Source organism: Nannobrachium achirus (assembly GCF_963921795.1).
Source record: "Nannobrachium achirus genome assembly, chromosome: 11".
Lineage (NCBI taxonomy): Eukaryota > Metazoa > Chordata > Actinopteri > Myctophiformes > Myctophidae > Nannobrachium > Nannobrachium achirus.
Window position 1 is genome coordinate 31,514,915 of NC_137820.1, and position 13,508 is coordinate 31,528,422.

Below are 13,508 nucleotides of genomic sequence, written 5' to 3' on the forward strand. Positions count from 1 at the left end.
GATGACACTCAATTATATCTGTCAATGAAGCCAGATGAAACGGACCAACTGGCTAATCTGCAAGCATGTCTCAAAGACATAAAGAGCTGGATGACCAGTAACGGTAGCCAGATAAGTCGACCTCTTTCAAAGTCGACCCAGACTCTTTTCCCAACGGGTCTGTGGCTAAAATTAGCCACAGATTTGACTAAAATCAAATCTGTGCTTCTGGGGGTCCCTGGAACAAAAAGGTTAGCAATAGGGGTCCATCCGTGGAACAAACTATTTTGAGATGGGGGTCCACGGCCAAAAATACATTTTGGTGGTCCTTAACCACTGATAGGCACATTCTACAAATGTCTTCTAAATCATAACAATTTTCTGAAAAAGACTTATGTGGCCATCAGTGTTTCTCAAACTTTGTCATGTGAAGGACCCCCAGAATGATATGTATTTGGCTACGGACCCCCATCACAAAATATTTTGTTCCAGGGACCCCCAGAAGCAAATATTTGATTTTTGTCTATTCTGCATCTAGCTAAAGGCCTCAGACCCGTTGGGAAACGAGTTTGGGGTCGACTTTGAAAGAGGTCGACTTTTCTGGCATTCACCAGTAACTACCTACTCCTCAACTCTGACAAAACAGAAGTTATCGTCCTGGGCCCTAAGCACCTAAGGGACAAACTGGCAGATAGGAACTTTGCTCTGGATGGCATTACCGTGGCCTCTAAGGCCGCTGTGAAGAATCTGGGGGTTATGTTTGATCAAAATATGTCTTTTCATTCTCACATCAAGCAAACCTCAAAGATTGCCTTCTTCCATCTGCTTAACATTGCTAAAGTGAGACGCATCCTGTCTCAAAGTGATGCAGAAAAACTAGTCCATGCATTTGTTACCTCTAGGCTGGACTACTGCAACTCAGTACTATCAGGCTGCCCAAGTAAGTCTCTGAACAGCCTACAGCTAGTTCAGAATGCTGCCGCCCGTGTATTGACAGGAGCCAGAAGAAGTGATCATATCACTCCTTCTCTGGCATCTCTACACTGGCTCCCGGTTAAACACAGAATTGAATTTAAAATTCTCCTCCTCCACCGCAGTACCTCGAAGAGCTCATTGAGCCTTGCAGTACTGCTAGACCAGTGCGTCCGCAATATGCAAAAATGCTTGTCGTTCCCCCAAAAATACCCAAGGCCAGAACAGGAGCCAGAGCATTTAAGTATCAGGCACCTCAGTTGTGGAACCTCCTTCCCGTCTCTGTCCGCACGGCAGACACACTTTGTGTTTTTAAGAGTAGATTAAAAACATTTCTCTATGATAAAGCCTATAATTAGGTTTGTTCGTTCGCTCGTTCGTCCGTTGCCTCGTCCGTCCGTCCGTCCGTCCGTCCGTCCGTCCGTCCGTTCGTTCGATCGATCGGCTAGATTACTGTCCGGGTGCATGTTGGGCTGTACAGTCACTCCTAATCCCAACCTACAAAGTTACTGGGTTGGGCTGAATAATGGGTCAGAGGGGAGGGGGAACCCTCCTTCCTCTCTTCCCTTTTGGTTGTGTGGGTTTGTGTCACATCGGTGCAATTGTAACTAGCACTGTGCCTGCAACTATAAGGCCTGCCACTAATTTGAACTCCGGGGATCATCCCCGGAGTTTCTTTTCTGTCTCCCACTCCACAGTTCCAGTTCCTGGAAACTCGACAACCTAAAAACCTAAAACTCGACAACTCAGCTGCTGGGATTGCTACTAAAACTCGACTACTCAGCTGCAGACCAAGAGTGTGACTCCGGACCGGGCCTCCATGAAGCACGCCTGTGGACCTGCCTGGATCTCTCTTTGTCTATCTCTTGCTCTCTCTTTGTTCCTTACTGTCCCCCCGACTCGGTCGAGGCAGCACGGCTGTTCACCCCAGAGTCAGGATCTGCCTGACGTTTCCTCCTCCTTAAGAGGGGGTTTTTCGTTACCATTGTCGCAAATTGCTTGCTCAGGGTGGGGGCCTCAGACCTGTGAGGTATCCGCTCGGGTTCTCTCGAGGGGGTACCTCACGGGTACAGGTTCTGCTCGGGTTCTCTCTTGTTATGATTTGACACTTTAATAAAATTGAATTGAATTGAATTGGCCAGAATCCATGTTTTTGTTTGGATATTGTTTATTACGAGCGCAACCGATGGGTCAGGAGAAGTAGAACAGTTTCTTTTCGCCAGCGGGGAATAAGAAAAAACAATAACATCCGGTGAAATTCTCCCGGCGGAAGTAGCACTGTTTCATGCCGTTTCAGCCTATGGTCGTTACCAGCCTTTTCTCTTCGCAGATGAGTAAGCCTGGCTATGCGAGGCTACCGAGTGCTTCGAACTTGCATTGAAATGAATAGCTGGGGCGGGGCTGTCCTCTCTCTATTATATATTATATATTACCTCTATGGTCCTGATAGGGACATAATAGTAGCCTAAATAATGTTTAGGTGAGAGCGTTAGGCTACTGGCCAATCACAGCACATCCTTGCACAAGCTCCTCCCCCTGAACCGGTATAGCACACTCTCGGGCTTCCTACAAACAGTCAGGCACTAAGTTGAGTGAGAGTTGTGTGGGGGAGGCGGGGGGCAGAGACAGCACAATGCATTGCGGATGGAAGTCACATGGTTTGAAGTCTAGTGAGAGTCCTGTGGTTGCACAGAGCACCAGCCAACAAGCACACAACACGCACAGGGACAGCTGTAGGCATGCAGTAGAGGGCAGACAAGCTGCACTTGATGAGACAGAAGGGCAGGGTTCAACTGCCAACCAATAGGAAAGAAAGGCCATGATGCAATCCCACACAGCTGTGTTCACTTGTAGTTTGTACTCCACATCAGCAAAGTCTGTCTGCACTGCAGTGACATGAAACCTCCATTTCAGAACGAAAAATATTATAAACAAATTAAAGTTAAGTGTGTGTCACAGTAAACATTCGACAATAACAATGAATATTACAAATATTTCTTTACATGTCATACATGGTGACAGTGATGCCTACACAGATGCAATTGATTGAATGTGCTATTCATAATAAAATGTAAGCTTTATACAGTGGTGGAAAAAATACTCAAATTCATTGCTTAAATAAAAGTATCAATACTGAAACATACAAATACTTTGTTACAAGTAAAAGCCTGGAATTCAAAATGTATTGAGTAAAAGTATTAGTGTTGGGATTAGAATGTACTTCAAGTGCCTAAAGTAGCAGATCTACAAGCTCACAGCGTGCCACCATGCGACATTTTATGTGTCACCAAAAAGCAGCAGGTACTCTGCCTTCACCCGATGACAACTTCAAAAGAACTACATGGCCAAATACCATATCTGCTTCCTCCTCAAGCGGAACCGCCCACTTCCCACAAAGCATTGTGGGAAATGTATTATTTTTTGGAAGAGACTTTGATGCAACTTTGACAAGCACAGAACTTTGACACAACTCTCACACAACTTAGTGCTTTCCAGTGTGAGTGCAGCCTCGGAAGGGACAGACAAAAACCCTAGAAATGACACAGAGTGACGTCATCAACTGGGTGATGACATCACCATCAACAGCCAATGAGGGACCAGCATTCTAAGTGACATCACCATCAACAAGTGCGGACAGATATAAATCACTTGTGCGCTCTGCTGGCAAATAAGTAGGCCAGACGAATCGTCCAATCCAGACAACCTTTGCCGCATGTCACTCACCCCCATTTCCTGTCGGTCTACTGTCCTTTCAAATAAAGTCATAAAAAAGACCAATTAGCAGCTTACCATGTGAGATAGTTTTCCAAAACTATTAAAATAGTAGCCCCCCCCCCCCCCCCATTGAAAATGTGTTTAATAAGAATAATACCCTAGCAGCCAAGCAGCGTGTGCTAATTCAAAAATATCTCCATCCTACTAGAAATCAAACCACCAAACATCCCCGACCCGCCCACCCCCCAACTGGAACGCAGCCAGCTCGTGGTGTCACTTCTCCCTCTCTCTGCTGCGCTGCGCACGCACTGACAGTATGGTGTCAGCTGTGTGTGTGTGTGTGTGTGTGTGTGTGTGTGTGTGTGTGTGTGTGTGTGTGTGTGTGTGTGTGTGTGTGTGTGTGTGTGTGTGTGTGTGTGTGTGACTCCATACAAACAAACAGTTTCTGGGAAAACTGGAATAAACTTAACAAACTAAAACAGGACGAACTGCCCATCCAAAACGGAGACACATGGGTGAACCACTTTTCCAGCCTCTTTGGCCCAATGGAGAAAAACAAAGAGCAAAAACAGATACAAGATAAACTGCAAAACCTAGAGTCAGCCATAAAAGACTATCAGAATCCATTAGATTCCCAAATCACCCTAAAAGAACTACAAGACAAAATAAAAACAATAAAAAGTAAGAAGGCCTGTGGTGTTGATGGCATTCTTAATGAAATGATAAAATTCACTGACCTCAAATTTCAACTGGCCATATTAAAACTCCTTAATATCGTGCTCAGCTCTGGGATTTTCCCCAACTTATGGAACCAAGGGCTGATAACACCACTCCATAAGAGTGGTGACAAATACGACCCAAATAACTACCGTGGGATCTGTGTAAACAGCAACCTCGGTAAAATTCTCTGCATGATCATCAATCACAGAATTCTACATTTCCTCACAGAAAGCAACGTCCTGAGCAAATCACAAATTGGCTTCCTACCAAACTATCGTACAACAGACCACATCTACACCCTCAACACCCTTATCGACAACCAAATAAACAAAAACAAAAGCAAACTATTCTCCTGCTTTGTTGACTTCAAAAAAGCATTCGATTCAATCTGGCACAAAGGTCTGATGTACAAACTGTTGGAAAGTGGTATCGGGGGAAAAACCTATGACATCATAAAATCAATGTACACAAACAACGAATGCGCAGTTAAAATAGGAGGAAAACGCACAGACTTCTTCCCCCAAAGCCGGGGAGTTAGACAGGGATGCAGCCTGAGTCCAACTCTCTTTAATATATATATAAATGAATTGGCAAAAACTTTAGAACAGTCTGCAGCACCAGGCATCACCCTAGGCAAAACAGAAGTCAAATGCTTACTCTTTGCAGATGACCTGCTGCTACTGTCTCCAACCAAAGAAGGACTGCAGCAGCAACTCGATCTCCTACACAAATTCTCCCAGACGTGGGCCCTTACAGTAAACTTAACCAAAACTAAAATCATGATATTTCAAAAGAGATCCAGCCGCCAAAACCAGCAATTCTTTCTAAATACAATCCCATTAGAACAAACAAAAAACTACACCTACCTTGGCCTAAACATCAGCAGCACAGGAAACTTCAACCAAGCTGTAAAAGACCTGAGAGACAAGGCAAGAAGGGCTTTCTATGCCATCAAAAGGAACATCAAAATAGACATCCCAATAAAAACCTGGCTAAAAATACTGGACTCTGTGATAGAACCAATTTCCCTCTATGGTTGCGAGATCTGGGGACCAGCCGCAAACCAAGACCTTGAAAAATGGGACAAACATCAAATAGAGACCCTGCACACAGAATTCTGCAAATCAATTCTCAGAATTCAGCGGAAAACACCAAATAATGCATGCAGGGCAGAATTAGGACGATACCCTCTCATAATCAAAATAAAAAAGAGAGCATTCAAATTTTATAACCACTTAAAAGAAAGTGACCCAGATGCACTTCATAACAAGGCACTCACACACAGAGAAACCCTAGAGAGATGCCCCCTCAGCCAACTGGTCCGGGAACTCTGTACACAAACACAAGCAGAGCCACCAGACAGACAATTCACTGGACTAAACCAAATTATAAAACAGCAGAAAGAAAGCTACCTGACACATTGGAGAGAAGCAACCCAAAAGCAGAGCAAACTAGAATGCTATTTGGCCCTAAACAGAGAATACACCATGGCAGAATACCTGAGCAAGGTGGCCGACCCAAAACAAAGAAAAATCTTGACTAGGTACAGACTCAGTGAGCACAGTCTTGCAATCGAGAAAGGACGTCACAGGCATACCTGGCTCCCTAGAGAAAACAGACTTTGCACCCACTGCACACAAAATGAAGTGGAAACTGAGCTACATTTTCTAACCACCTGTCCGCTGTACCAAGACATCAGAGACACATACTTCCCACAGATCATAACCACCCAAGGAGAGTTTCAAAATATGACCAATGATGAAAAACTCCCATACCTGCTGGGGGAAGTAAAACAATGTGCAAACACAGCAGCAAGATTCGTGAGCTGCTGTGATAAGAGAAGGATATCAAATGGAACCCAACCACCTTAAAAACCATTGTATATATCACTGCTCTGCCTGCACGTTACCGTGATGCATGAAAACTGTTTTCACCTGTATATATTTTGTTCTGATTGTATTGTATTGTATTGTGTACATTTCTGCTTTGGCAATGTAAACGTATGTTTTCTCATGCCAATAAAGCCCATTGAATTGAATTGAATTGAATTGTGTGTGTGTGTGTGTGTGTGTGTGTGTGTGTGGTAGTCCCTGGCTGAGTATCCTAGTAGAGTGTGACTGTGTCCCCCTTGCCCTCGACCCCATGACTAGTAAACACTGAAGTGACCACCATCCCCTCCCCTCTGCCTAGTTCCCCGTGATGGTGTGTGTGAGAGTGGGGGTGTGTCATGGAGAAACGCTAGGCTAGCTGTCACAAACACACACACACACACACACACACACACACACACACACACACACACATGGAGGACAGCTGAACACAGCTAACAAGCCGCTGCGGAGAGCAGAGGAGAAGAGAGGTGAGTGTCTTCTTGTGTGTGACTGTGGTAGTGTATCGATTAGAAAAGTGACCCGTCAAATATTGTTTCCCCCCCTTTGGCTTTCGCTCACTTATTACATAATAATACTTTAGCAGAGGCTGCTAAGCCCTCGTCCATACGAGAGCAGATCTACCAGCTCTAGCTTAATACCCCTCTCCAACTGTACATAGCTTGTAGATCTGATCCTTTTTTTCTTTTTTTTTCACCCCCGGCGTGGTTGTGTCAGAGGCGTCAATTGGGTATGGCAAAGATATGGCAAAAGGGGGGAATATTAAAATGTAGCTACTGTAATCGTGCCTAGTTGCTAAGGCATGGAAACTGGTGTGATCGCGTGTGACACCAGTCATGTTGCCATACCTTAGCCTTTTCTGAAGTGACGCCGCTGGTGTCAGTGTCGCTCCTCCGCCGCTAGTCGGTCAGCTCGGTGCAGCAGCGCATTCCACCGTGCGCTGCGTGCTGCTTGGTGCGTCTCTCCCTCCGCCTTTATTTATAATGGGAATTTAAAACCTCCAAATCAGCGCTTTCGGACGATTCATTCCCCCCCAACAAACCAAACAGCGTCTCGTCGCGCTCTCATTCTAAAAGGTAGGTTCATATAAAAGCGGTTTTATTTTATATTAAGGCAAATGTCTTTTAATTTTAGAATTTATTTTTTATTTTGTATTTCTTTATCCGATCAATTGAGTGTGTGCGTTCTTTTCCCTCGCACCGCACGCTGACAACAACGTCACGCAACAACAAATGAATATGCGGACGGTTCAAACAGCATGCTTTTGGAGCATAATAGTAAATAGCCTATGTGTACATGGATGTTTTTGCATGGAAGTAGGGCTATGCAGTGCGTATTATCCGTGTGTTCTTTCTGTCTGTGTGCTATTCTTATTCCCAATCCCAACCCAATCTGTGGTGGTTTATTCTAGTGCGCTACAGCGCTCATCCCTCCCACCTCCCCCCTCCCCCCCCTGGCTTGCTGGCTGCTCAGCCATGAGGCATTGTTATTATCGGGCCCTGCATATGGCCAGAATGTAAGGTCTATTTATTTATTTATTTGTAACCCATCTCTGTTATGGATAATAACAGAGATGGGTTAATATTATTATTATTATTCACACTCTGATTTGTAGCCTATATGTCGATATGTCCGTGCATATTTAAAGCAGCATGCTCGTGCACATAGATAGATAGATAGATAGATAGTTAGATAGATAGATAGATAGATAGATTTTTTTTTTTTTCTTTTTACACTTTGCAATTTACAATTTTAGGCATTTGGCAGATCTGCTCTTAATCCAGAGCAATTTACAAGACAAACACACATACATCAAATGCAGAGAGACAGTGTAGTGCCTCAGTAAGGATCATAGGCAAACCAAGGACCTAGCACAGCACAGTCTAAACAGTATAATATCCAAAAATAATAATTTGTATGTTGAAATGATATAGAAATGATATAGAATGATATAGAAACTGTTTTGTCTCATTGTTATATATGTATATATGTGTATATCATATATTTTGTCAGGCGATCATGAGTATTTAAAGTGTTGTTAAGCAGGCACACCGGGGCCACGGGGTTGTAAGCCTAAACCAGATGAGGAGAATTGTGATTTCCTATTAATAGATTTATTTGCACTGCCCCATCACCACCATAAAAAAAAAAATCAGGCTTCCCACAAATCGATGTGGAAAAGAACATATTAATAGCACATCTTATGTTGCATGTAGTGCAGTGTTTTATGCCTTATTTGTGTCTCCCGCATATTACCAGCCTAGCTGCCTGCACCACCACACAGTTACAATAAAAGCTGTGTAGATTTTGAAAATCTTTCGAAATAATATAATAATAATATATTTAAAAAAATGGTAGGAAACAGAATAATGTCAGATTTACCAAAAGTGGGTCTGTGACCCAGTGTTTGGTTTAAAACAACAAGTCATGCATGAAAGTCTAAAACAGGGGTCCTCAACGTTTTCAGGCCAAGGACCCCTTGGTTGAGAGAGAGATGAAGCAGGGACCCCCGCATAACCTTTTCATAGATTCCATATAGTTTCACTGTCAATTTGTGTTTTCAGATATTTATTTGAACCGTCAATACTTTGCCGAAAATAGCCGATCTACAAGCTTTGTGAGGCGTTGTGAGCTTGTAGATCTGCTATTTTTGGCTAAAGTTCTCAGAATATATTATGGACGCTACGGTTCAAGTGGTTAATATAAAAAAGGAGGAAAAAAGCTTCTATCACACAAAGATTTGGAGGACCCCCTGTGGTAACTCTGAGGACCCCCTAGGGGTCCCGGACCCCCTGTTGAATACCCATGGTCTAAAGTGATGTGTCTCTCTGTCAATTGATTGCTTGAATACTGTATTAGTCAGAATGTAAACAGCATGTGGTACAGTAAGACATTATGAGGCTAAAAGGATAACACAAAACAGTCCTGGTGACTTGTTTCCTTGTTTCGATCCAGATTTGGTTTCCCTTTCACCATGCATATCATTTGTTTACATCGGTGAGCTTGTTCCACTGGTGCACATGTGCTGGTGTACTGTAAGTGTGTGTGTGTGCTTGTGAGAGTGATGTGTTTGTCCATACACACAAAAAGTATGGAGGTGTGTGTTTGTGCTTCCTCTTTAAGTCATGGTGCCTCATGTCAGCACACAGGCCATGATGTCACCGATGGTCATCAATCATAAGAAACTCATCTGAAACCGAGAGAAGCTATACACGCTGTAGTTTGGATTTCTATCATCTCTTAAAGCAGTGGTTCTCAACCTTTTCAGGCCGCGACCCTCAAAATAATCATATGTTAACTGGGGACACCCCACCCCACCCTACGAGCGCTTGAAGTTGTAAGAGCAGAGGCGTTGTGAGCATGTAGATCGGCTATTTTCACAATTTCTGCCTCTAATATTTGACAATTTGGCCAATGTTTAATTTGTCATTTTGTAGAGGTATTAAAATGTCCTTAAATTGTCGCTTTAGAAATGTGCATAATACCCTGTTTATGTTGGTTTGTTTACTTTTGAGTGAGAAAACTATGTTGCACAGGGTTACTATGTGCAACTATGTTGCACCCTGGGGGTCCCGACCCACAGGTTGAGAACCACTGTCTTAAAGGACGGCTACACCCATTTTTATCTTCATCAATTACTGTATATAGTCCTCACTAATGCTTGTGGTCTGTGTCTCAGAAGAGAGGGCTGTTAGACAGTTCAGAAGCCAGTCTCTCAGTGACATCTTTGATAGGCAGGTTTGGAGTGTCATTTCAAACTTCTTTTTTGAGCGGTGCTTATCGCTCCTACGCCTGGCTTTGCGTGTAGGTCCTATGAGTGTCTGTATGAGCATGAGACTAATGGAAGTACGCAGAGGCATCACCACAGCTGATGTCACTGTCAGAACGGCCCATACAAGGAGACATGCAGGTGTGTCGTGTTTGGTACCATGCAAACTCACATGTGCAATTTTAAAATGAAAGAAATGAAATGAGACTCATGATGGTCGCTTGCCTAGGCCTAATAGGATTACCTAGGACAACTGTTACCTTGCACTACTGGAACAAAAGTTGTACTGACTCTGACCTCTAACGTACTTTTCCCTGAGAGGGTTGCTGTGGGGTCTTGCTGTGGCTCCCATTATTGCTTTAAAAGGAAATATATACTGTATATATATATATATTCTTGACTTATTTGCACTGACTTTGGTCACTTTTTTTCTGGCCCTGCACTATTGGGTTGTGTTGGTTGTACTGTGTATTATTGCGGTGTTGATATGGCAGTGTGATACTTGTGTTGCATGACTGCATTGACTAGCAGTGACTGTTATGTGCACTCTTTTGTTTGGCCCTGTTTGTTAAGTTATGCTTTGAGTATCGCTTTTTTGTGTGTGTCACGTGTCACTTATGAGCGTTGAATGTTTCGTGGTCACTTTATATATTCTTCTTCTTTTTTTTGCAATAGCTTTCGACACTTTGTTTTATTTATCTTTTTTTGTGCTTGCTCTTTGAACTGTACACTACAGTACTCTTTTTCTTTTTCTTACTTCTCTGTAACTTGTAGTAACCTTAAAGGAGCTATAGTCAATTTTTTCATTGTAGGGCCGACACTTTGTTTACATCCTAGTCTATAGACTAGAATGTAAACAAAGTGTCGGTCTGACAATGGCCAAAATGATTATTTATTCATTATTTTACGCTTTTTGTGGTCATCTTTGAATAGAAACACATATATGAAGCTTATTTTTTTATCAAATATTTTCGAAACATAATTTTTATTTTAGAATCCGTTTTTCAAGAAAAAGTTGACAATAGCTCCTTTAACTGCTGTGCTGACTCTGGGCAACTGAATTTCCCCCGTGGGATAATAAAGGTATCTATCTATCTATCTATCTATCTATCTATCTATCTATCTATCTATCTATCTATCTATCTATGAATAAGAACACACTACCTTCTATTTCAGTATGCTAACTTTTCAGGAATATGAAGGCTGTGGTGTGGTTTCTATCAGCATCTTTAAAAAAAACTGTCTCAAAACACGTCGCTTCGCACTGCGTTTCGAGCTTGTATATCTGCTACTTTTGTTTTCAAGTAGGGAATTCATTCACAAAAAAACACAAAAAGTTAAAATATGGAGATAAGAGGTATCTGCCCGGCAGCAACTTTTGAGCGGTGGTAAACCGCTCCATAGAGTGGCTGTGCGTGTGTCTGTAGCCACCTTTCCTCAGCGTTTTGCCATAGCAATGTGTGTGTGTGTGTGTGTGTGTGTGTGTGTGTGTGTGTTTGTAGCCATATTACATCACCAATTACATTCTAGACCTTTCTGTAGCCACTTTTCCTCAGCGTTTTGCCATAGCAATGTGTTTTCCTCAGCGTTTTGCCATCACATGTATTTAGCCCCTCAATAGTATATAAAATATCATATAAAATGAGTTTTCTGCATTTACATGTGTAGAGTCTCTGGACAGATCATAGAAAAATAACTCAACACAACAGATATATCCCTATGTTATAATTCGGACATAGGCCTATAGCCTGCTGTACATGAACGCATGAAGCACACACAGGCATGCGTCTGGGTATTTGCAGAGGGTCAATCTGTTATCAAAACTTGTAGTCAACCACTATAACCCTATAAGATTTTAGTTGTTTTTTTGCTATTTGATTTATTAAAACAGCTTATCAAATGAGCTGTTGGCTTGAAAACAATAAAAAGGATTCAGTAAAACAGCTTGTCTGGTCTCTTGTCTCTCAATACATGTTTGAGCATGTATAGGCTCACATGGCAGAGCAACAAGGCAGCAGAACACTACTGCCCCTAGTGGCGGACAGTGGAAATCTTGCGTGACACACGTGATATGGGCAGCTTGCCCCAGAAAATGTGACAAACTCAACGGCCACTAACTGTAGCAATATGTGTGTGTGTGTGTGTAGCCATATTACATCACCAATTACATCCTAGACCTATATCCTAGTCTTTTTCCCCAGCGTTTTGTCATAGCAATGTGTGTGTGTGTAGCCTCAATTACCAATTGAAGACGTTATGCAAGCACGACCACCGCTCACTTCATATTGGGTGTGATTTTTAAAGAGAGTGTAACATGTTTGGAATCCCCATCGTATCGATGATGTCACTGGAACGGTCCATAGCCCACTGATGATGAGACACTTGAGTGAAGTTGTGCCATCATTACTGAGGGCCAATCATTTGAAGTAGCTTTGACTGAAGGCCAGAATAGAAGCCTGGTAGCTCCCTTCCCCTTTGGATGAGCGTTAGATGTGTGAATGCTTTCACTTAATTGCAGGAGACCTGGGTTCGGGGGGTATCAGTATCAGATGTGAGTGAATGTTGCAGAGTCTGAAAGTCAGAAGCCTATTATCTCTTTTGGCCAGGGGCATCTTAAATGATTGGCACAAATGTTTGGTTTCCTGTTGGCATTTTTGGCAAATTTGGGGACATTTTGTAATCTCTCTGCAACCCAAGTTCAGGTCCTGAATCTTGAGTTTCAAATCGTGTCTTCGGGGGCGGTCTTTTGGCACAAAATATTTTCAGGTGGAGGTCCGGGTTCGCAGCGAAATAAATATAACTTTGCGTCTTTTGACCTGAACATGTTTGAGAACCACTCGCTTTTGGCCTGTCGAAAGAGACTGAGAGAGAGAGAGATGATGGGAAAGAGAAAGAGGAGAGCGCTATGAGGTGGTGGGGCTGTGCCTGTCTGACACATAATTGTTTATTGTGTAGCAAACGGTTCCCATGCCTCTCCTCTGGTAGTGTGAGACCAGAGAGCCCATGCAGCTCCAGTGTGGAAGGCCGTGGCCACAGATACAGATGACGTGATGCACGGGGGTTAATGAATAACCTGGATGATATTACCTCAGCGCCGGGTGTCCTCCAGTTGCTCTCTCTTTGTGTTTGTCTTTCTCCCCACCGTGCGATATGGCATCATTGAGGTGAATCCCTCATGCCTCAGTTAGCTCATAGGTTTTAGAGAACATAGGGTGGGTTCGTATCTCTTCTGGTGAGCGGATTATATCCACCACACCACTCCTGCCCAGAGATAAGGTTACTTCCGCCGAAACTTTGTCTTATTGACGTTATATTTGACGGAACAAAAGACTTAAAGTTTTGTTTTGTTATCAGCTCTCGACTGACTTTAACCCTGGCGACCCAGTTTTGGGACAAAATGACATTTCCCTTTTCCAAAATCTTTAAATTCTTTTAAAAAACATTCTCAAAAATAGCTGATCTAC

The 13,508-nt window shown here is 43.0% G+C and overlaps 1 protein-coding gene across 1 annotated transcript in view; it reads left to right on the forward strand.

The window, feature by feature from the left end:
* Positions 1–6,690: 6,690 nt before the first annotated feature.
* dusp8a (dual specificity phosphatase 8a) overlaps positions 6,691–13,508 on the forward strand; it is a gene marked incomplete at its 3' end in the record, with an annotated part of 121,930 nt that continues 115,112 nt past the window's right edge. Inside the window, 1 exon segment of the mRNA XM_080736377.1 lies at positions 6,691–6,745.